We start from the raw sequence: 25,024 nt of genomic DNA, 5'->3' as shown, positions 1-25,024 counted from the left end.
TTCCTGTATTAATGAAACATAGTTTCCTCCACAGAACAATCACCTTCTTATCTGTGTTTCTATGTTAATTTAAATCCCTTCATTTTCCTGTGATATTTCTTTGCTACAAATAAATTCATTAAATCATTCTGAAAAATCTAAACCGTAATTCTGTCTTTTCTTTTCAAGCTGAACGCTCTTTTATCAGAGAGAGAAAAAGACAATATTCACTTCGTCAAAACCACGACACACAAATCTGAAATAATAAATAGAAAATGAAGGAAACTTGACGCGTGTGAAAAGCTGTGAATTCACTGAGAAAGTGTTTCAGTAACTAGAGTTCAGAATTCACTGGTTTCAGTCGGCGAGAAGTATTTAGTCACTGAATATGAAAGTCACTCGACTATAGTGTGTGTGTGTGTGACTTTAAAGATATTAAAACACAAAATATTTAAAACAATAAACACTTCAAAATGAAGAAATAAAGAGAGAGAAGAATGTAAGAGTTAAAATGATTAAAAACTAACGACAGAAGGGAAACATTGTGTGGATAAAGGGAAGTTTTCCTCAAGTGACTTCTTCAACTTTTAATTAACTCTGTTTATTGTCCCAAGATCTGTGAAACTAAAGCAGGAAATGGAGGGATTCCTGTTTCACTGAAGACACACACACACACACACACACACACACACACACACACACACACACACACGGCCTGTGCAAACACACACACACATCACAGACGGAGGAAGAAGAGGCAGCAGAGCTCAAATCTCCATCGCTCTTGAGGCCGTCGTCTCTTTTCTTAATAAGTGTTAACACATTGTGTGTGTGTGTGTGTGTGTGTGTGTGTGTGTGTGTGTGTGTGTGTGTGTGTGTGTGTGTGTGTGTGTGTGTGTGTGTGTGTGTGTGTGTGTGTGTGTGTGTCCACCGACATCAAACCTGCCACACACCTCTTTCCCTTCACACCTGCCGTGTGTTGACAACAGCAAAATGACACTTTCACACTTGTTCAGATTATAAAATTAGTCTGATTCTCACTCTCTTTCACATTTGGACTTCCTTCCTTCACTCGCTCCGTGTTATTGTGATGGAAAATAATCTGAATAATCTGAAAAGAAACCATCGTCCTGAGGAAAGAAGCCGATCTTCTTTTGAAAAAAGAAAAAAGAAAATATATATATATATATATATATATATAAACACTTTAAATGTCAGAGTAAAGCTTATCGCAAAATGTAAATAATGATTTAAATGCCTGTGTGATATTTATGTTTGATTTATTTAATCTTATTAATCTGTGTGAGAATGCAGTAAAAATACATATAAAAAATACAGAGTTTCAGACGTTTTTAGACGAATCACCAGAAGAAAAAGGGATGAGAAAAGAGTGAAAGAGTGAGAAACAGAGAGTTTGTAGAATAATAAAAGAGTCAGTGACAGAGAAGCAGCTTCACATCATCACAGCAGCTCTGTGCCACTGCCCACTGGTGGCAGCTGAGAAAATAACTCATCACAGCTCACATTTATATGGAAACAACACTGTTATTATAATAACATTAAAAAGAAAGGAAGATTTTAAATTCATAAAATGTCAAATAAATAAAATACAATAAGTTACCAAATACTGGAGTTAAAAAAAATGACCCAATGAAAAAAAATTCATGATGCATTTATCACTTTAGTCAGAAGTGAAGGGTTTATGAGCCTCATCCTCAGTCAGACTAACACTAACCTCAGTGTCCTCCTGCTAACCTTCAGTGGCCTATGACTCTGCTAACACCGCTAACACAGTGCTAACAGAGCTAACAGTGCTAACCCTCTCAGACGTCCAGTCACCCAGAAGAACATGAGTGTATTTAGAGGATCGTGAGGCCGTCGACTTCATCTCTGAGTCGGAAACAATCACTGACTAAGAGTTCACTCACTTCCTTTTTCTTATTTTTCTTCACTCCATCATCAGCAGACTGGAGCTGGACCACAACACACACACACACACACACACACACACACAACCAAGAAAAATCCCCATTGTATTTTTGTAAAAATAATAATTTCGTTTTTTTTATTATTATTATTTTATTTATAATTATTTTACCATTATAAATGGTAATTACCATTTTCTCGTGTAAATAATGTGAGATTATTTTGTGCTGCAATTATCAAATAAACTAAATCTTAAATACGATAAAGCAAATATTTTAAAAGACGTAAAAACACCGACGTCTTTGTCTGAGCTCACGGTTTTTATCCTGGTCCTCGTGTTGTTTTGTGACGGATAAATCTCTCTGTCGTAGACTCAACTTAGGTCATTTAGTCTTTGTGTTTCAAGCCAACTGTCAAGTCTCACACACACAGACACACACAGTGACACACACACCGACACACAGACACACACACACACACAGAGAGTGGATACACCTGCTAAATGGGTTTTGTTTTGTGACGAGCTGTCAGAGTGTGAATCTTACACAAACCTGAGGTCAGGCTGCTTTTTATGCTGCTAAATCTCTCTCACACACACAGCTAACACCGGGTCACTCTGCCTTTGTCCTGCACACACACACACACACAGTGACACACGCACACACACACTGTGACACACACACTGGTTGTTGGGTCGGTCTTGTCTTCCTGCTGCAGCGTAGCGAGGAGCTAAGTCTCTTCCCATGCCCTGCGGGTGCCCCTGTGCCACCACCACACTGAGTCTCTGCCCTGGGGCCAGCGGTCAAGAGGGCCCCCCCGACCCCTGTGAGACCCCCCATCACCGTGCTGCAGCCTCTGCTTAGCGCTCCTTTGTGGACCTGTCCTGCAGCAGATAGAACAACAAAGACCGCCGCTGCTACGGCGACCAGAGCTGCTCTCATCTTCACGGCTTTGAATTATTCTAAATATTAGATATTATTAGAAAACTACACGTCGAGGAATTAAGTCACTGTTGTGTCAGAATTATACTCTAGATTTGACCACGAGGACCTGGTTATTTTCTCCTCCGTTTGCATCGTTTTTAAAGAAGAAGTGTGAGGGCAGAGACGTGAGGACACGAGGGACAGTAAATAAGACGTCCCTTTAAGACGGTGGCGACTCTGTTTCATGTAAAGAAATGAAATGTGTCTAATGTGTGTGAGCAGAGGAGAGAGAGAGCTTTGATGTGAGAGCTCTCATGGTGAGCAGAGCTCTGGGCTCAGAAGACGACCACACTCGACAGGTACAAAGCTCGGCTGATAGTGGTCACGGGTGCATGCGCTGACTAAAGTGTGTGTGTGTGAAAGGCAGCATGTAAATGCTGTCCTTCTCATTATTCAGGTATTTCAATACATTTGCAGATCCACGCATCTTGCATGACAAGAACCAGTGTGTGATCTATAGGACTGGACTCTGAGCTCTGAACACATCCACTTTGGTGGTTTTCTGACAGCGAGCGGCGGCGATCCCCGCTCTCCACCGCCCTCGCTCTCCACCGCCCTCGCTCTCCACCGCCCTCGCTCCACTTCCTTGTTTCAGCAACACACGGCTCCTGATTTGCTAGCGAGGCTTGACTGACAGGAGAGGAAAGGGTCAGCGAGCAGAACAGACCCAATAAGATGAGGACGAGGAGGAGGAGGAGGAGGAGGAGGAGGAGGAAGCGGAGGACGAGGAGGAGGAGGAGGAGGAGGAGGAGGAGGGATGTCTGCAGGCTACAGTGAGGATGGAGAACAGAGCACAGCGGCTAACAGAAGAAACGGCGGCAAAGTCTTAGCATCACAATGAATCCACACTTATTATTATTCTGCCTCTGCTGTGCAGCAAAACTATCATACCTGACCGAGGGAGCGTTTGTGTGTAAACAGCAGGAGTGCATGGGCGGGCGGGGACAAGAAGAGTTCATAGGTCACTGCTGCAGAATTCACTTCTTTTTCTTCAACTTCTGCTCGTCTCATTTTCCTCAGTGTAAACGAATCACTTCCTGTGTGCAGCGCAGGAATGTCACCTGTCACTGCTGCACTGAGGAAGCTTAAGCAGCTCTGTGTGAACTCCTATGACAACGTTAATGTTAGCGTAAAGTTAGACATCACAGTTAAGTTAGTGCAGAAAGAGAGATAAATAAAGAGGTGTGAACACAGTAATAAGCAGAGCGCCCCCTCTCTGTCAGGGCCACCCTGCTCTGTCTCAGTCTCTACAGGAGCCTCTTTATCCGTCTCATCCCCCTCTTTCTCTGCTCTCCTTCTCTTTTTCCCTCCCTGAGGCTGACATACCACACAGATCGCAGCACAGTGTACTGTCAGATTAAGTCACGGTGCCCCTTTCTCATCTTAACAGCACCAGTCTGGAAACAACACACACCCCCCCACCACACACACACACACACACACACACACACACACACAGCTATGTTTCTCTGAGAGAAGACAGGAGGAGGAGTTGTTCCAGAGTCTATGGAGAGACAAAGTGTGTGTGGATGTTAGCAGTGATGAGACTGGACTGTCTTCAACCTGTCAATCATCCTCTTCATAATCCTCTCTACACAGGATGTTACTCGTCTTATTATGGGATGGAGATTGATCATAGATGTTGAATACAGCAGCAATGTCTTCATTTCTATTCCATACTTAGAATACAATAACACATGCAGCAGCTTCCTGTTCTCACATGTTCTTTACGTTCCTGTCTCTGCTCGTAACTTCCTGACCAATCACAAGCATCGTTACATACGTGACTCATGGTGCCAAAATATTCAATGATACAGAGGAAATTCAATCGATATCACAAAGGAATTCAAAGTTCAGTAATAATCTACGATTGTTTTAGAAGATAATGAACTATAACTACAGATGAAACAATCACAATCCAACAGTAACGTTCTCACATGTCCTCAGAGTTCATTCTGAACAAATCACTGCTCAGCTGCACATTTAATGAAACTCCTTAAAAGACAACTTCTCCCTTCAGGTTCAAAGTCTGTGTTAATGTAGTCACACATTCATTTGGTCAAAGTAAATAAAGAGTGAGGTAATGATGATCTTTTCTCTTCATCTTAATGAGCACCAATAGTTTGGCTCAGACTCTGAGGCTAATCTTTACCTCTGCAGTTAGTACCAGGTTTTTAACCTTGGCCTAAATGTCTCGGCTCATTTAGGCGTCGTTCATATGTGGAGCTGAATATTTATACAGGAGTTCAAAGTGGAGACGCCTCAGCTTCTCTTTCACTCCTCTGTGTTTCCCTCCATCTTACTTCTGTTCTCAGACGTTCACAGTTTCCACTCAGTGAGAAGACAAAGTCACTTTATCTGGCAATTATTTAGCATCATCAATGTCTGTGAATGTGTTCAGCCTCTATTTATGCTCAATGGTTGATCAAGCACACACACACACACACACACACACAGTGACACACACACACACAGAGGAGTTGGGAGGCCTGCTTCATCTGTTCTCAGCACGACACACACACACAGAGGGAGGTGTGTGTGTGTGTGTGTGTGTGTGTGTGTGTGTGTGTGTGTGGGTTGTTAGATTGAGGGTGGATGAAGCATTAATCACCGTCCAGGTGGAAATTGTCAGAGCTATCGATTGTGCGAGTAAATGTTACACAAGTCATTCATCAGTTTTCTCCACCTTTACCTTCACAGACGTGTCATTTAGCAAAGATAAAAGTCTGGACGTAAACTCACCGACACGTTACATTTCTGCTCATGACAACATCTGATATTTAACAATTAACTCACACATAATCAAATCTGCTGCTTCATAAATGGATAAAAATGTACAGTGTGCTGTATATGATAATATTATGGGCTGTTCATGCACAGATACAGTGAGGAGGAAGAGACCTCAGCCCACAGAGGAAAAGCTGTGGGGAAATAAATACAGGAGGCTTATTCTGATGCCGTTAGCATTTTGATTTATATATTCTATATTGTCTCCCCTAAGCATACACATGTATTTTTAATGAGGGCACAGAGAGATATAGATCATGGAAGGATAGGTGCCTCCTGCCCTCCTGCCTAACTATTTAATGTATAAATCAGGGAGAGCAGAGTGTGGGGGGGGGGGGGGTCTGAGGAGGTACAGGAGGAGGAGGAGGAGGCATCCCAGGGGCAACGCTGTCCTGAAGGCCACTAATAACTCCAAGGAAGGAAGGAAGGAAAGGAGGGAAGACAAAGAAAAACTGAGCTTGTATTTAAAATCTGAACATGACTGTAGAAAATATGAAGTAGAGAAGGTGAATTCTTAAAGAGATCTGTCCATCAATGTTTCTGCTTCACTATCTGCACACGCGCACACACATACACACACTCGGTGCGTCTTTGTACTACTTTTTTGTGTATTTTTGGAATTTTGTTGAGCAAACATGTAAATGTAAACATTTTTAACAAATTGTATTTTCTTTTAATGTTATTTATACTTGAATGCAAATTGCACCAAAGGGAGTGGCACTCGTTGTACACAATACAATACAATAAAAGTCTATTCTATTCTATTCTACAACAGAATACAGCTGTAACAGTAACCTACAAACACTTATTCAAAAGACTTAAGACTGAAGTGGCTGAGTCTAAAAACCAAAGCAGTCTCTCCTGTGCTCTGTGCCTAATAATGTGACTTCATCTGTGTCACTTCACTCATATTCTTACATATTATAATTATAATAATAATAATAATCCACTGTGAAGTAAACACACATGTAGGTGAGCTGTTGTCGTGAGTGTCATCCACCAGTAATTGTCATTGTGTGAGTGAATAATGAGTCTACGCCGTTTCACACGAGGAATTAATCTTAGTGAACATCACAGGACAGTGGTGACCTCTACAGGTCAAAGGTCACAGAGGAATCCCTTCAGCCTCGGCCTGTTATTGTGACCTGATATAAGAAGAGCCACGCAGAGAACTGGTGGTCCTGCCGACGCTGTGGCAGAGGAAGAGTGTCTGAGTTATATTTCATGTTAACTTTGACCTTTCAACAGATGAAATTTGATCTCATACAGTATGTGTAAAATATTCATCTGTATCTGCACACAGTCAGAGAGGAACAGGCCGTATTCATGGAAATTGGCAATAAATCTGAAGGCCATGGTATTAGCACACACACACACACACACAGGCTGACCTCTCTCTAAGTGGAGCTGCACTACAGGTCCATGAGTCACGGCGGGTCGACAGCCAATCAGGAGCTGTGTTTGAAGTGTGAAGGGTAAACACTGTGGCTGCTCTGTCCTGTGCCATTTACTCTGCTTACTTTCATGGGATGTAACCTAGAAAAGAGTCTATGTGTGTGTGTGTGTGTGTGTGTGTGTGTGTGTGTGTGTGTGTGTGTGTGTGTGTGTGTGTGTGTGTGTGTGTGTGTGTGTGTGTGTGTGTGTGTGTGTGTGTGTGTGTGTGTGTGTGTGTGTGCGTGCTTGTGTGTGTGCGTGTTCCAACACAGTTTCCATAGTGTCATTACCACATGGTCGTGTTTCTGCTCCACAGCTCACACATGGAGCTACACATGTATGTTGGAATCCCCTTCATCCTCTCACCACACAGACAAATCCACAGTGAGGCGACTGCAGAGACCACGGAGCAGCAGACCTTCTCCTGTTAACCCGACGCAGCCTTCAGAAAGAGGTTGAGAGCAATTAAGCATGGAGAGCGTCTGTAAAACACATCCTCGCTCTCCCTCACCCTCGGCCTCAGTGAGAGCTCTGTTTTAAGACCACCTGTTGTCTATTATTTTTACATGGAGCTTTTCTCATAAATCATAAGACTGGGTAATTAATCAAGCTGTCAAAACAGGGAGCGGGGGTCACCTGGAGGGGTCGGAGGTGGACGCTGGGCCGATGGAGGTCAGGGTCACACCACATTCCTCATTATCAAGTTGGGATGGGAGAGGGGCCAGGCAAACAAAAGAGAAAGCAGATGGGGGGGTGAAAAAGAGAGAGAGAAGAAGAAACTGACAAAGAAAAGTGAAAGAAGCCGTCAGCTGCCAACAGATGAAGACAGGGAGGTGATTCTGAGACGAGGAGAGAAGAGAAGAGAGGAGAGGAGAGGAGAAGAGAGGAGGAAAAAGAAGGAGGAGAAAATAAATCTACAAGATGTTTCTCCTGCAGAGACCTGAGATTAGAGGAGGGAGATGGTGAGGATTCTTCATGAGAAACAGGGAATCAGCTGTGGAAGTGTGATTGTTATCATCTCTTTCCTAGTGTGTGTGTGTGTGTATGTGTGTGTGTGTGTGTGTGTGTGTGTGTGTGTGTGTGTGTGTGTGTGTGTGTGTGCGTGTGTGTGCGTGTGTGTGTGTGTGTGTGTGTGCAGACTGATATCTCTGTCACAGCTCTGTGGATCAGTGTCTGTGGGTCGAGAGTAAAGACCACGAGTCTGCAGTGACATGTCAGCGACTCCACAATACACACCGCTGATTACATCACACACACATCAGATGGGCACTAACACACACCAATACACACACACACACACACACACACACACACACACAGGTTTGTGGAGCAAATGTTTTGAGGACACTGCATTCAAATGGACGATTGCAACTAAAGGCCACATTATAGTTCTCTGACTGTGTAACCACAGAGACCCTCCAGCCTTCATAGTTCTCTGTCATGGTGACGGATACACACTGCAATTTCCCGCCCGATCAGTAGGGGTCGCTACACAAGGTTGTTGTGCTTCTGGCTACAGCGAGCAATGGCGTCTGAGAGAGAAATACTGTTGTTCTGTTTCTGTGTCACTGAACACAGTTTTAAGATCATTTGAGGCGAGAAATTATCCATTTAGAGTCTAAACATGTGGTGTTTGTGTATTAAGATATGACGTATTTATAGTTTGGCAGTGACGTTGTTGGCGGTGATCAGCTCCGTAAACAGTTCTTCAGAATTGAGGTTCTGCCTCATCAGGACCAGGTCAGGGTCCAGAAAAAGGTAAAATACAAGTGAACACACACAGAATGAAACTAAAGAGCACAAACACACAAACTTCTAAAGTTAGTGTGGTCATGCTTCACAGTGCAGCGTTACAGTCGTGAGCTCCTGTCAACCTCCTGTACACGACAGTAAGAACAAATATGAAAAACAAACATCAGAGCGAGGACGAAACGATGACTGGAAAGATTAAATAAAGAGAACAATCTAAAAAAGTGCAAATGCCGCGGAACTCCACCCCCCCCCCCCCCCCACAGAGCATGAATTCTCAGGCGTGGCTCGCTCTATCAAAAACATCACTCTTGAATGAGGCGCCGACCATTGCGCAAAATTAGCTGTCACCCTTTCCTCAAAATCTTTGTTAATCTTGTTTCCAGTGTTTGCGGATTTATCAGCACATGCATCAATGTCAGCTCCTTGGTTACTGAGCCGCACTACTTGGGAGAAGATATAATTAAAAATGTTTGGGGCGTGGGGGGGGGGGGGGGTGGGGAGTGCGAGGAAAGACAGGGAGGGGGTTTGTCGAGGAGGAGGAAGGTGAAGTCTTCTACTCGTCTGGTAGTTTCCCCGGGGAGACAGTGATAACACACACACAAACACACACACAGACACACACACCGGGCCTTCCTCGTCTCCCTCTCCAGCTCCTTCAGTGGTATCACCAGGTCAGTGAGTGCTGCTATCTCTTTAATAAGTGTTGTGGCTGCACTGATCTGGAGTCAGACTCAGTCTCAGTCTCAGACTCAGTCTCAGTCTCAGTCTCAGTCTCAGTCTCAGTCTCAGACTCAGTCTCAGTCTCAGTCTCAGACTCAGTCTCAGTCTCAGACTCAGTCTCAGACTCAGTCTCAGTCTCAGACTCAGTCTCAGTCTCAGTCTCAGTCTCAGACTCAGTCTCAGTCTCAGACTCAGTCTCAGACTCAGTCTCAGACTCAGTCTCAGTCTCAGTCTCAGTCTCAGTCTCAGTCTCAGACTCAGTCTCAGTCTCAGTCTCAGTCTCAGACTCAGTCTCAGTCTCTTCTCTCACCGTCTCATTGTTAACAGTCGTTTAACACAGAGGAAAACAAAAGGCAAACTCATCCATCTACAGATATCACTGTCTTATCAGACATTTGATGCACAACAAAGCACTGACACACAGGCTTTCACACATGGATGGAAAGGATGAGGAAAGACAATCAGGAAGCAAACAACATGCTTCATGTCTGAAGAGAGAGAGACAGACAGAGCGAGAGAGACAGACAGACAGACACAGAGAGAGAGACAGAGACAGACAGAGACAGAGACAGAGACAGACAGACAGTGTTTACGACAACACTAGAACAGTATTGTAGACCAGAGTCTGTCAGATGTAAAATGTGTTTGCATGTTCACTGACTGCAGTGAAAACAGTGTGACGTGTGCAGAGCTGGTGATGAACGACACTGTGGAACCACAGCTTGATCCTTGATAAGTTTCCAGCACATCTCTTATTATCATGTGGTTTTTCAGAAGCCATTATTCACCGTCTCACTCACATCCAGAGACGACATCACGTCTTCTCTGGTTTTCACAAACACTCACACAGCAGCTCTTCTTCTTCTCAGGACACCAAACTAGATTAACATATACAGTATATATAAAGTTTATATACCAAGAACCAGGAGAGAACATGTTCTCAAGTAACATGATCAAAGTTATTATAATATATATAATATAAAATACAGCGGTGTAAATAGGTGGATCAGACTTAAACACAGGTTTAAAACAAAGTTCATCAATGAACTAAATTAAAAATAGAGATGACTCCACTGTCGTCCTCCTTCCTCTGTGAATCCCTGTGTATGAAAACATCTATTTGAAAATACCACCATGGAAACTGTGTGAATCATCTACAGCCACATGTGTTTTTTAACACATTTTAATGTAAACGTGGTCAAACATTTAAAAAAAAAAGAATTAATTAAAGATGCAGTTGGATGAAAAATCATAAATGAATAGTTTTCTATATTTGTTCAGGTTTTCATTGTTTCCTTCAGAACTGTTCAGTGGAGGTGGAGCTAAAACTTTATATTGTGATATTTCATCATGATATTTTAGAGCCATGACTTTGACTATAATGATGTCATGTTTTTGATGCTATCAAAGATATTGAGCTGAAGCTTGACCTTTGTAATTTATAATAATTATGTATTAAAATGTCCAAAAACAACAAGAGTAATGTTATTTATTTTGTTAAGGAACAAAGAAATATTACAGAAATATAAATTAAAGATCCAGGTCAAATTGATCATTATTATAATGACGTCATCACTTTTACCTGTTTCTGCTTTAAGGAAGTATTCAGTACTGCTGGTTAGCCTGTGTGGGTACTTTTAATTATTAGTATTTTTATTTGTTCCTGACGGATGATTCCATGATGTTGTACAGCTCACAACATCTTACTGACGTCATCAAACTCGGTCTTTAGTTGTAGTTTTGACTGAGATTCTTTTAAAAAGTTATATTGAAAATCAATGTACGTCAGAAAAATCCCCAATTATTATTTTACCCAAATGGTTGGACCTCAGTGAGAGAGGACAGACTTTGTGATGAGTGAAGAAGCTGAAAACTAACTTCTCAGAGAAGTCTTAGAGAAGATGGAGAAGACGTCCACAACTTTAATCTCTCATCACGCCTGATCCAACATGTGAGCTCTTTATTCTCCTCCCTCCTCCTCCTCCTCCTCCTCCTCCTCCTCCTTCTTCTTACTTCTTTTTAGCCTCTTCATCCAGAGCTTTAAGAGCGCTGTGGCAGCTTTGGCTGGGAGGTGGCGTATTCCCCCTCTTCATTAGTGAGAAAATGGACTCTGGTAAACGCTTGTTAAAGCCCTTACCTACACTCCCTCAGTTAATGGGAGTGATCCATTTGTGTCCGTTTCTGCCTGACAAGGCTTTACTGGAAGATTAATAGTGCGGTGTCAGGGCACGGCCACCCTCTGTCCCGCTCTCATTTCCTTTCTTCTGGGACGAACACATGCAATAATGGAGCGCCGTCTTTTGTTGGAACACCATGATTAGCCAGAGAGAGAGAGAGAGAAGCAGCAGTGACAGAAAACAAAAAAACTCTGGTACAAGTGTAGGTTTTAAGGTTGTGAATTACAGGTACTTGACAAGGGCAAAGTGATATTATTAATTAATGTCCACGTGAGCCCAGCACACAGATATAATGAATCACTTCTGGATATTTGCAGCTTTAGCTCGGTGTGATCCAAAGAGCCGTCCTAAAGGAGTCCACCACAGAATGTATGACAGGAAAAGAGAAAAGGGAGAAAGAGCGAAAAGGAACACCATGGGAGAAATAATGGAGACAGAATAGACACAGAACCAGAGAGAGTGAGAGTAAGAGAGGGGAGACGTCCTTAAAGGGCCACCCAGGGTTTGCTCTATCACCCAGACCCCCCCTGCAATCCCTCTTCTTTTGGAGGATGACACCGTCAAGTGCTGCGTCCCTTCAGCGGCTGAACAGGATAATCGCTCTTAATAATTACACCACATTCCCAGAAAGACTGTCCTGTCCAGGAAGAGCAGTTTCTCAGATGAGAATCCATCCCATGGTGAAACAGGCCGAAGACATGGACGACTCACAGAATTCACTCTGATAGGTGCTTTTTTTTCCTTCTACCTTATCTCGGAGTCTTTTCCCTGTGGTAATTTCAATGATGGGCAGAGCAACAATGTGGTAAACACACACACACAGACACACACAGACCGACAACCTGCATCACAACCCCCTCCTCACAACATCACAGGCAGTGCCAGTGGAGAGCAGGGTGTTTGTCAAAGCAGAGGACAGGGGATTGGTGCTGCTGGTGTCTCATTAAATTCTTGGGATTGTCTAATTGTCTTTGGTGGACCTCAGAGAGACCAGCACATTATCCTCACTGCAATTAACTCAACAAAAGAGCCGAACCGCCCAAGCACTGGGGACCCGGTCGGCCAGGGGGAGTGAGCTGCCCGGGCCGGGACCGCCACCACAACACACACACACACACAGAGAGAGACACACACACACACATCAGAGTGCTAAGAAACACTAAAGAACAAGAGAAAAGATATGAGGGAGAGCAAAAAAATGCTCTCCTTCAAAAACAGGGAGTGTGAGGGGGGGGGGGTTTGGGGGGACTCAGACAGATCTTGGGATTGGCCAGATGTCAGAGTCTGGGGGGGGGGAGTAGGGTGAGACAGGGTGAGGAGAAAGAGGAGGAGGAGGAGGAGGAGGAGGAGGAGGTGTCTGTGCTCATTTGAGACGCACCTTTGTGCCGGACCTGTCTTGTTTACTGCACTACAGCTTAGCGGTGCGAGGGTCCTATTCAGGGTCCAGGCCTTTCACAAGGTACTGAAGGAGCCCTTAAGCCCACTTAACTACCATTTTCACACACTCTGCCTGCTCTCCTCTTTGTCCTTGCCTCCATTACATCAAACGCAGGAACAAAGGCAGGGAACAGAAACTGGGGCTGGCAGAATGGCGCCCATCACAAATATTAATTTGAAAAGGTGTTGGAGAGTAGAATCTACTTTTATGCACAAGGACAACTTGGGATTTTTTTTTCTCCCTCCCTCTCTTTACCTTGTGGGGGGGCTCTTTGGGGCCCGCAATGAGCTTGGTTTTCAGGCTAAAGGGGAGGCTGAAGACTTGCAGCACAATTATCCAAGAATAAGGGGCTTGAGACGCGGCACGCTGCTAAAGAGCCAGCACACACACGAGCACATGCACGAGCACGGGCACACGCACAAGCACGACATGCACGAGCACGGACACATGCACGAGCACGGACACATGCACGAGCACAGACACACCCACGAGCACGGACACGTGCACGAGCACGGACACATGCACAAGCACAGACACATGCACGAGCACGGACACATGCACGAGCACAAACTATTAAATAAGCTCCAAACATCATCAGGACTCATTCACGCCACATGTGAATCAGTCATGTGACAAGTGAGCAAAGACTCAGACCCAAGTGAGGGAAAATATAAAAATATACATGACATAAGATCATATATATGTGTGTGTGTGCTGTGAACAGTGCTTTCATTCACACACACACACACACACACTAACACACACACACACACACACACTTGATTGAAGCATGTTTGCTGCCAAGTCCACGCATTTGTAAAAGTGACCTTGAATTGACCGGTGGAAAGATAATTGTCTGAACGAGAGGTAATCCACAGTCCACTGCTCTTATTGCTATTAGCTACACACACACACACACACACACACACACACACACACACACACACACACACACACAGGTGCACGGCGCATGCATTCTCTGTGGAATGCTGTTTCAGTCTGATCACATGAGAAAGTGGGGTGAAAAGTTTATGCAGCCGTTACCCATCACAACGAGCCTGCATGCCTCTTTCTGACATCAGCACACACACATCAGCACACACGAACACACACACACATGAACACACGTACACATGAACATGAACACACACACACACACACACACAGAGTCATGGTCAGGGCACAGTGTTCTGTTGAAAAGCTCATCCTGTGTGTATGGCAGGGTGCATCACTCTAATCTGCAGGATACAACCTCTGTGGCTCCGCCCCCTCCACACTTCAGGTCTGTCAGACATGTTTGTCAGAACTGACCCTGGTCTTCCCTGACCCTGGTCTTCCCTGACCCTGGTCTTCCCTGACCCTGGTCTTCCCTGACCCTGGTCTTCCCTGACCCTGGTCTTCCCTGACTCTCCACAGTCTGACTCTGACTGACCCTCCTGAGCTTTAAATGCATTAGTTTATCATTTCTTCTGCTCGATGAGACTCAATGAAAACAAGTGTAAAAGTTTGTTGACAGAGGGAAACAGAGGGAGTATTTTAACACTTCTGTTTCATCCTGTCATCACAGACAGGAAGTGGCATGAGTTCTCCTCATCACCGTAACGCCTCGAGCGTTTGTGATATCAGATGGACAACAGAAAGCAGAGAAATAGAGTTTTGCACCTATATTCTTGTCATTACGGTAGAACCTCAGGACTTCCAGGAAAAAGGGACAGAGGAAGTCACTAAGTGGACATTTTTGGACATAAAAATTGTTCTTAATAATTCTGACATTTCACAGGCGGTTTGACGATCACTCATCACCAACCTTCAATAGAAATATGTATTTCAGCAGATTTAAAGAGTGCTGCAAAAACAATGAATTCAATAAAAGGAACACATTTATAAAAATATCTCACTGTATTTGTTTCAGTTGAAGTTTCTCTTTACTTTAAGGAAACTATGGTGTGCATTTATACACACACACACACACACACACGCGCGCACACGCACACGCACACACGCACACGCACACACACACAGTTACTCCTGCGATGCAAAGAGGGGGCGTGTCCGTGTGTTGATCTCTGACAGCTCCGCCTCTGCCAGAATCAAACCCGGCTCAGTGGGGGGGCAGGCGGGCCGGGCAAAGCCACTTGATGGGGGAGGGCCAGTCCATTCAGACACACACCACCCCCTTCAAAAAAACATACACACTTACAATTACTCATAATCTCCTTATGATGCTGCCTACAGTGGGGTTTGCTAACATTAGCGAGGGAACGTGAACGACAGAAAGAGCATCTCCAGGTGTCCAGTAATAGTCCAGGCTCAGTGCTTTTACTTTGTGTTATTTTCATCTACCTCACACTGAGGCTTAGACGCTTCACACAAACGCTTCAAAAACCATCATGAAGAGATAAAGAGCGATGGAAATAACTGCTGAATCCAGTGCTTTAAGAGAAGAGAAGAAGAATGAACTGCAGGGAAATAATAAAGCTTCATAACAAGCTTTATTATTATTCTGTTGATTATTCAGCGGACTTTAACTGTGTTGTGTAATGTTGTGTAATGTTGTGTTGGATAAACTACAAAACACATAACTTAATAACCAGATAGCTTTGGCAATATTTGGTGGCATTTTTAAAAAAGACAAAGAAAAGAAAAGAAACGCTGCAGGGAAACAACGTCATCCCAACACAACAACAACAACAACAACAACCTCAGGAGTGAAGGGAATAAATATGGGATCATTTGAATATTTAGACAAACACACATAACGAACATTTACAAAACTGTTTTAAAGTCAGTCAACTACAGCTGCTGTCACTGTATTCATTCATCACTGTGTGTGTACATTTATATACTTAATATATATATATATGTATATATATATAAACTACATCACCTGCTCCTGTCACAGCAGACTCACTCACACACTGGAGGATTTTCATCTCATCAATGTGTCAATGAAAAGTACATTCACTGTGTAAATGATGTCAAAACAAGTGAGAACAGGAAAGTTGAAGAAAGAGTGTGTGTGCGTGCGTGTGTGTGTGTCATTGCAAGTTAAAGAACAAGCAGAGAGAAGAAACTAAGAGTGTGTGCAGATACCACCACAGTAGTGAGTCTCTGGGGAAGAACGATGGGTGTTTCTATGACAAAGCATCTATTTCCATAGGAGCTCTGAGCCTGATCTCCCTCTGGTCCATCAGAGCCTCGGCCTTGATCTGGGCAAACACTGTGTGTGCGTGTGTGTGTGTCCACATGCACGTGCACACACACACACACATGCACAGGCCCGTGTACTTATCTGCTCACATCATTTCCTGGTTCTGAGTCACAGCTGCGACGCAGTATGACAATTTCTTGTCCATCAATCCTTTAACGCAGCAGCTCATATCAGACACAGAGAAATGAAGAGCCACGTCGATGCTAACGAGTGCTAACACCAACACATTTTAACATTTAAGCAGCAGGCACCTCCTGGTGGTGGAGGGGGGGGGGGGACTGTGGAATCCATGACTTTATATTATAATAATTATTATAATAACAATAAAAATATTACTCATAATAATATGTATTAAACAGAAGAAAATATGAATAAAACAGATAGATAGATAGATAGATAGATAGATAGATAGATAGATAGATAGATAGATAGATAGATAGATAGATAGATAGATAGATAGATAGATAGATAGATAGATAGATAAGAGGGAGGAGGCAGCAAAGGGAATGGGGAGTAAAGTCTTGATCTAGCCTGACAGTATACTGCCACCTATCTGTGTGATGTGGTAGAGCAGCTGGAGCTCCTCTCACACACACACGCACACACACACATCTGTCCTCTGCTGCTCTGCCGCTCACTTTTAATATTATTCAGAGGAAGAAAAAACACAAGAGTATAAGAAAAGGAAAGATCTGAGGAAGAGAGATGATAAAAGGCCTGAAGAGATTACACACACACACACACACACACACACACACACACACACACTGACAGTTTAAGGGAGATGAGGAACATAACCATGTGTGTTCCACAAAAGGTTCTGTTCTATCAAAAGGTAACACAGCAGCAGCCTGAAGCTAACGTCTGCTCACCTGCCAAACCAGCCTGACCACACACACACACACGCACACGCACACACACACACACACGCATGCACGCACACACACAGCTGCTGCTGACTGCACCAAAAACAGTGAAATAAACATTTAATAATTTTCATTAACATCAAAGATTTCATATGCAGCATCTACAAAATACTACAAACATCTAGTATTATTTGAGGTATTTATTATCTTATTTTTATTATTCTACACACACACACACACACACTTTCTCACAAACACACTCGCAGTGGGCGGGGTCACAGTTAACATCGACACCAAACAGTGTTTTATTTTTTCTCCTCTCAAATCCATGTTCTATATTATGACTTCAATAACTTTCCTCTGTCTTTCATCGTCTCATAATCCCACACATTAATCTGATGTGTAAATAAACACTAATATGAAGAAACATGGAGAAAACACAGATAACTCAATAATAATCCACTGACGTCCTCCAGATGTAACTAACTAACACTCGTACATGTTTGAATGGAAACTGAGGATTTGAATATTTCTCCCTCCACTGGATACAAACGTGCACTAAACTCCTCCTCCTCCTCATCTTCCTCCTCAGCCTCCTCCTCCTCCTCCGGTCAATATCAATATCAGTCTGTTTAAGTATTACTCTGAGCTATAGAGGACATGGACGACTGCTGGGCTCAGCTTCACCACCAGCAGCACTGGTTCACACACAGTTCATCCATACACCATCCCATAATCTGAGGACCTGGATTATTCACCTGTCCTCCTCCACTCCTTATATTTGTCTTTAAATCTCCCTCAGAGAGTTAGCTTCACATGTTCTGACCTGATGTTTGTCCACGTCTACAAAATAAGAAAATTGAAGCATGTATTTTTACATCTGTGATTATAATGTAAAAGTTTTATTTTTGTAAATCTGAGGCCACAGTTATGGCTGCTACATCTCCAAGTGAGTTAAATACATAAATGTGATGGATATATATATTAAATCTGTCCTGTATCGATGCTGTGATGTATATTATTATTGAACACTGCACAGCTCTGCTTCATGTGTTATTATCTGCTTAAACAGAACAATACGACCACACTGACCCTGTGTCGCTGCTTCTGACAATAATCAGGTTATTAATCACAGAGTCAGATAGAAAGAGGGGGATTTGTATTAGTTTGAGCAGCTGGAGGAGAGTGAGGAAAGGAAATCTGAAAATGCACAAAAGAAAATCTAATAGTAAAATAAAGTTGTATGAAGTGTCAGATAATCACTGAACATGTGCTGCTGTCATTAAAGGACAGTTGTGAGGAGCAGCAACATCTAACATGAACAACAGACTCATTTACCTGCACTGACAACATCTAACCACGTCCAGGTCTGGAGATGACTTTTCCTCATGTTTACAACACAGTGTTTAACGTTGGTGATGATGGTTATTATCACATTATCTCTGGTGGTTCTTGGTTTAAAAAGTTCACACGCACACACACACAGACACACAGCCACACACAGACACACACACACACACACACACACACACTAGGTGCTACTTTGACGCAGGTGTGAGTCAAAGTAGAAAGGTGTGTTTCTCTGTTGCTGAAGCTGCTGCTGCATCATCTCTGTCTAATTGCTGGTGTGTTGCAGCAGCAGCTCTTTGATCTGCAGACTGTGGCGGCCTCAGCACTCTCTGCTGTGCAGGGTGGTCTCCCATCATGCTCCACTGATCACAGACGGAGTCTCGCTATTGGCTGCGTGGCAGGCCCTCCCATCAGCCTCAGTGCTACACGCCTCTGACAACTTCATTAGCCCCATCTAACCCTCTACACTCTGCTCTGTGTGTGTGTGTGTGTGTGTGTGTGTGTGTGTGTGTGTGTGTGTGTGTGTGTGTGTGTGTGTGTGTGTGTGTGTGTGTGTGTGTGTGTGTGTCTACACAGCTCCAGCCCAAAAACACCACCAACAAAACACCCACATCCAGAGAAAAACATGACATGTTCTCTGCTGTTTCCCTTTCCTTAAATCTCTAGATTCATCATAATTAAAGGTAAAAACATCATAATGAATGTTACAGTGAGGTGAATCTGTTATCAGAGTGAGAAGAGATCATGTTTTTATCTGATGAGTTAATCAGAATGAACTTGGGGAAGAAAGATAAATGGAATTTTAATACGCTGTTCTTTATTATGCTTTAATACATTAGGGGCATCTCTGTATCCATCTGCTCACACACACACACACACACACACACACACACACACACACACACACACACACACACACACACACACACACACACACACACACACACACACACACACACACACACACACACACACACACACACACACACACACACACACACACACACACACACACACACACACACACACACACACACACACACACACACACACACACACACACACGTTAATGTGATTACAAATGCAGGTGAGCGACCTCTGCTTCCTCTTTCACACCATTCTGATGTAACACGTTTACATTCAGTCAAACTTAAAGATAAAGATGGACGTATGAAAAAGTAGTTTTTTCAGTTTTTTAACTCAATACTCACTGTTTTAAAGCTGTTGTCTGTAACTTTTAAATATAACCACAGGACGGTGACATTCAAACCATCGTCACACAGTTTTCAATATAAAGAATATAAAGATGAACGATCACATCCTGACAGTTCATGTTTCTACCTTCAAGTCACTGCTTTCTCAACTAAAGTCAACTGAACTCAGATCAGGATCAATTTGACTATTTGACTATTTGCTGCAGATGAATTGTTCTTCTGTTACCAATGATTTCTGAGTCTGAGTCTAAAACAAAAGTAAAAACATAGAGAAGAACAAAACTGAGCGTCTGTAAATATCAAATCTAACGATGAGCTCATGTCTGATCATTCTCTTAAGTTCTCAGACAAAACCTGTTCTCAGTGACACGAGTCCTGATCCTGATCCTGATCCTGATCCTGATCCTGATCCTGATCCTGATCTCGATCCTGATCTCGTTACCACTTTGTATTTTCAGTGTAAAAGTGGTCTCTTCCACTGCACATAAAGCTCTTCAGCTTCTCCATCTTCTCCCAGAGTAATCCAGCGTGTCTCCTCAGAACAACAGCTTTTATCTCCATCCACCTGACTACACCCAGACTGCCTTTGATTTCCAGGTTGCTGAACAAGACACTTGATACTCGTAATTCTTGTAATACCAGATTCTGGTGGACGGTAAAGCAGGTAATCCAGGTTTTTCATGGTTGTATCTCAATGGCAAACTATTGAACCTCATCCCTGCAGCTGTGTAGCAGGCTAATTAGGCAGTGGCAAGGATGAGAAGAAGAAGAAGAAAAAACACATCTCTCTCTCTCTTCCTCTCTTGCTCCACTTCTACTTCTTTTCATCTCTCATTCATGAGCCCTTGGTCGTGCCCTTGGCATCAGATATATGTAAACTATCAATTCATAGCATCGCACACAGACTCAGGAGCAGCGTTATAAAAGCCTACCATGGGGTTGCATAATGAGCTTAATCAACTTGTTTCAGATGTGATGCTGTGTGCAAAAAGGGGGAAAATCAATGATTATTTCACAATCCTGACACAGATCTGATTCCATGTGAACACGCGTGTTATTTCAAAGCTTTAGGAGAGTGTGATGTGTCCTGGAAACAAAAGATTCACAGCTCACTCTGAATGTGTCACTGTGCTGCATTATCCTTATATTAATATAATATCAATAATAATAGGTTTTGTGAGGAAACATGAACATGCCTTATATTTTCATTTTTAAATACCGTGTCACACGAGGAAGGACGACGATATATCACCAAATCAATATTACGTCCCACTTTACCAGTGGTTTTTAATTTTACTAATGTGTGAAGTGACTTTATTATTTAACATCTTTGGTATCTCAATGGTGAGCGAATGATTTTAATTTGCTAATAAGATGAAATAAACTAATATTGAATACTGTCAAAGTAAGGATCGCTAAAACCCTTCATGCTAAGAGCTTTGCTAACTACCAGAATCTTCTGGAAATCACAATCAGAATTTACTTTATTATGAAGCTGGAAGTTACCTCACTGTCAAAGTGAAGCAGACAAAAAAGAAATGAGCGAGTTCAACCAACTCCTGCTTTCCAACTAATGCAGATTAGAGCCACAGCCAATAAAAAAAACTCTGTGCATAGTGTAGAATAATTTGACCCTGGAATTATGCCGGATTATACCCTGGTCAAAACCCTGTATAAACTCAGGAGTAAAGGGAATAAGGTAAGACGAGGTGACGGAGACGCTGATGTGAAAACCACCACAGCCATTGATCTGTGACAAATGCCAGATGCAACACAGTGTAATTGACTTATTTTTACTCGCAGTCTGTGGTTCAACTATCCTGTTAATGAAAAACACAGACGTAAAAAACATCGATCCAGGAAAATAGTGTGTTCTGGCTTTTGGAGTAAAAAGATGGATGGCTGAGAGAAACTCAATCCCACCTCCTGCTGAGGCAGAGACGAGCGCTGGCTGTCGACAGGAACACCAGCCGACTACCACACAGCTACTGATTTGAAACAACAAGTCAGGAGAAGTCAGGGGTAAATAAGAGAGGGAGGGAGGGAGAGAGAGGGAGGAAAATAGAGGGAACAGGCGAGAAAGATGGGTAATAGATTTGAGAGTGTTTTTGGGGAGTAAACAGATGGAGTAAACACAGCACGAGGGAAACCAGGGGACTCCCACCAAATCCACTCAATGTGTCACTGACACTGCAGAGCAGAATCAACAAAGTGTTCTGAGGGCAACACACACACACACACACACACACACACACACACAGTTCACCAATTGGCTGGTATCCAGAGCAGTGACAGTCACATGGAGAACAAGCCGGCTGACAGCTCATGACAAGTCCTCAGCGAGTGGAGAAGCAGAGAAGCAGAGAAGCTTCTCCTCTGACTGTGGCTGTAATAAGTCGCCTGGAAATGTGCAAAAAAAATTCAATCCAAGATATTTTCTCTTCAGTGTGACTCAGTGTTGAGGAATCACCACCACGGTCCTGATTGTGAGGCTGAGCAGGAATTCAACAACAGTTTCAGTCGCTCATGTCTCGGTTCTACGACGTTACTGATAGTGTCCGAAAAATGAGGTCAACTCAAATACTTAAATACAAAGAATGAGAAAGTTTTTCAGATTGGGAAAAGACTCATTTAGTTTAAACGATGTCAGACAAACAGAGTTTCAGACTAACACACACTGATCATGTGTCGGTAAATAAATGACTATTACAGGGACTTTCAGACTGACCTCAGTGTTCATGAACTCTCTCTGAGACGGAAATAAAAGAAGACGGAAGTAAGACGTGGTTCTAGCAGCTAATGCTGTGTTAGTCTGTGATGAAATAAGTCAACCAGCAAACACCTAATACTGAAATGAGGGCGTGTCGCCACCTAGTGTTAACAATCAACAGACCCATTTGACCTCAGTGACAGTGATGTCCAGTCTGGACCTTAATCCACTGAGAAACTATGATGGAAAAGACTCATCATCTTCGCCTGTCTTATTATCACAGCTATTCCACGTCAGCAAATTGCACTCCGACAAAAACTTAGAATGAGTGTAACTTCACTGACAATACGAGCATTGGTCGTAACATGTTTGATGTCAGAAAAGTCTCACGTTTCTGTGTTTGAAGAACTTTAAAAGTTTCTCCACTGTTTTCCTTCAGGAGCAAAGACCGGACAGTGACCTCAGTCCGTACTGACCGCTCTGTGGGCTCTAACCTGACTGTAAAGTCTGTATCTGCTTCACTCTTTCCAATTTCTTCCATGCCCTCAAACCTGCTCACATGCCCAGACTCAGCTGCTGCGTCTCTGCCAGAGAACCAACAGACCTGTAGGTCTGTCCAAGAGAGAGAGGGAGGGAATGCAGCCAATTAAGATTGGGTAATGGGAGAGTGTGTGTGTGTGTGTGTGTGTGTGTGCTGCCACAGGCTGTCCACGCTGCCAAACTTAATTTACCAGGCCCAGGTTTTTAACACAGGCCTGCAGCGAGCCACTAAGCTATAGCTGGACCACAGAGCCAGAAGTTAACAGGCACTTTGCTCGGCCCAACCCCCTGAGATCTGGTCCACGGCCCGAGGCCTGAGAGAACTCATTTAGTCATTGATGACCATCAGTGATCACATCCTTGTGGTCATATGTTTCCGTCAGGCACTTCATTACAATAAAGCTTTATGGAGCAAAAAAACTTTCTCCCTCCCCGACTTTCAAGACCTTGACAGTTGACAAAGCCAAAGGAGGAGGTGCATTCAGGGACCGCTCCTCAAACACTGACAACACTTCTGACACAGTGTGTGTGTGTGTTTGTGAGTCTTTGCTGCAGACGAGTCGACACACTCTGACTTTACAACTGTCGACAACAACAAACATGATTCTGCTGTTTACTGTGTCCCCCTGAAGGAGAGCACACACACACACACACACACACACACACACACATAGACAAAGCAGCGTAGTAAGTGTGTGTGTCGTGGCTAAGATGGATATGCTAACACAGATTCTTTTCTGTTGTTGTTCATACAGCAGTGGGCCGTGCCCTTGACGTTATTGTCAGAGACAAAAACAGTCAGAACACAACGCTACACCTTGATCAGTGTGTGTGTTTGTGTGTGTGTGTGTGTGTGTGTGTGTGTGTGTGTGTGTGTGTGTGTGTGTGTGTGTGTGTGTGTGTGTGTGTGTGTGTGCTCGGGGACTTAACACACCAGAAACACAGTGTTAGCTTGTGTCTCAGCCTCCAAACAAACACGAGTCAAACTCGCTGAGCAAATAGCGAGGAGCACATTTCCACTTGTACGTTCACACGCTGCTCGACTGTTGCATTAATAAATATTGCATCAATGAAAATAACATCAATTACCAGGGAAGCCGGGTGAATGCTGCCTACAGCTAAAGATGCAGGGTGACAATCAAAGTAAACTGTGTGTGTGTGTGTGTGTGTGCGTGCGTGTGTGTGTGTGTGTGCGCGTGTGTCGTCTTATTCTACAAGGTAATAGGCTGCAGTCAGCTTCACAGCCAGAGCATGACCTAGAAAGTGAAACCACACGGCGAGGGACTAAATGTGTCACATGGGCTCAATCATTTTCTCTCTCTCTCTGAAGACAGAGAAGAAGAGACAGACAGAGGAGGAGGAGGAGGAGGAGAGGAGGATGATAGGGGAGAGAAAGAGAGAGAGAGACTTTTACAAACCCTCTGCACTCAGAAGCTAATTAAGTCATTTGAAATAGCCACAGAGGGTACCTGTATGCAATCTAGCCAAGGCAAAGGGTTGATGAGGCTCTGCGAGGCCTCAGGCTAACTTCAAACAGAAAGCAAAGGAAGGGAATGAAAGAAAGACGGGAAAGGAGAAAGGAAGAGGGGAAAAAAGTGAAGTGGGTGTTTTAATTGAAGCCCAACTTGAAGACGAGCATGTGTGTCTCCTTGTGTTGTGCAGCAGGAAGAAGGTTAAGCATGCCCCCAGCAGAGTCCACACACACACACATGGGCTTTCAATGGGGAGCAGGTGGGAAGATGGAGGGATGGAGGGATGGAGGGGTGGAAGGATGGAAGGATGGAGGGGTGGAGGGATGGAGGGGTGGAGGGGTGGAGGGGTGGAGGGGTGGAGGGGTGGAGGGGTGGAAGGAGTGAAGGATGGAGGGGTGGAGGGGTGAAGGGATGGAGGGGTGGAAGGATGGAAGGATGGAGGGGTGGAGGGGTGGAGGGGTGGAA

The 25,024-nt window shown here is 43.7% G+C and overlaps 1 protein-coding gene across 1 annotated transcript in view; it reads right to left on the bottom strand.

Annotated features, from left to right (window-relative positions):
- arb2a (ARB2 cotranscriptional regulator A) overlaps positions 1 to 25,024 on the bottom strand; it is a 140,211-nt gene that overhangs the window by 86,507 nt on the left and 28,680 nt on the right. The gene's annotated exons all lie outside the window — the stretch shown is intronic.

Source organism: Microchirus variegatus (genome assembly GCF_963457635.1).
Source record: "Microchirus variegatus genome assembly, chromosome: 17".
NCBI lineage: Eukaryota > Metazoa > Chordata > Actinopteri > Pleuronectiformes > Soleidae > Microchirus > Microchirus variegatus.
Note: the sequence above shows the minus strand (reverse complement) of the source record. Positions and strands in the feature narration are given on the sequence as shown.